Source organism: Chrysochloris asiatica, unplaced genomic scaffold (genome assembly GCF_000296735.1).
Source record: "Chrysochloris asiatica unplaced genomic scaffold, ChrAsi1.0 scaffold00230, whole genome shotgun sequence".
Classification (NCBI taxonomy): Eukaryota; Metazoa; Chordata; class Mammalia; order Afrosoricida; family Chrysochloridae; genus Chrysochloris; species Chrysochloris asiatica.
In genome coordinates, this window is record NW_006408748.1 from 445,866 (window position 1) to 446,624 (window position 759).

Below are 759 nucleotides of genomic sequence, written 5' to 3' on the forward strand. Positions count from 1 at the left end.
CACCTGGTAGTTTCGAACCGCTGACCTTAAGGTTCGCAGCCCGATTCGTAACCACTACGCTACCAGAGCTCCTAAATGCTGTCGAGTCAGTTCTGACTCATAGCAACCATGTATAAGGTTTCCAAGAAATGACTGGTGAACTTGAACCACCGACCTTGCAGTTCAAACTGACCTTGCAGTCCTGTACATATTGTTATTGTAGGACTCCATATGGATACATTTTTTTTTTTTTTTTGGCTGTGTTTCAATACCACTTTATTTATGAACATTGAAATTTGAATTTTGTGTAATTTGCCTTTTTACCCCCCTTTCACTTTCAATCATGGAAAAAGCCACCCTTTACTCAAGGGCCATACAAAACCATATGGTGGGACAAAATTGGCCTGCAGGGTGTTGTTTTCAGACAGATGTCTTGGATGGTCCCAGGGGCTCTCGGAGATGACAGGTAATGGAGTGATTCACACTTCCTAGCTTCCTCCGAATAGGTCCTGGACACTTGTGGGACCCAGGCCTTACGAACCACCAAGCTGGCCCCACACATATTGTTTTTGTTGTTGTTGTTGTGTGCCACTGAGTCAATTCCAACCCATAGTGGCCCTGCATAGGGTTTCCAAGGAGAAGCTGGTGAGCTTGTTGTTATTAGGTGCCATCAAGTCAGTACGGACTCATGCACACTAGAATGAAACACTGCCCGATCTTGAGCCAACTTCATGATCATTGCAACATTTGAGCGTACTGGTGCTAATCCATCTTGTTCAG

At 44.8% G+C, this 759-nt stretch overlaps 1 pseudogene; it reads left to right on the top strand.

Moving 5' to 3' along the window:
- The window catches only part of LOC102834375, a 58,257-nt pseudogene that overhangs the window by 23,628 nt on the left and 33,870 nt on the right, over positions 1-759 (top strand).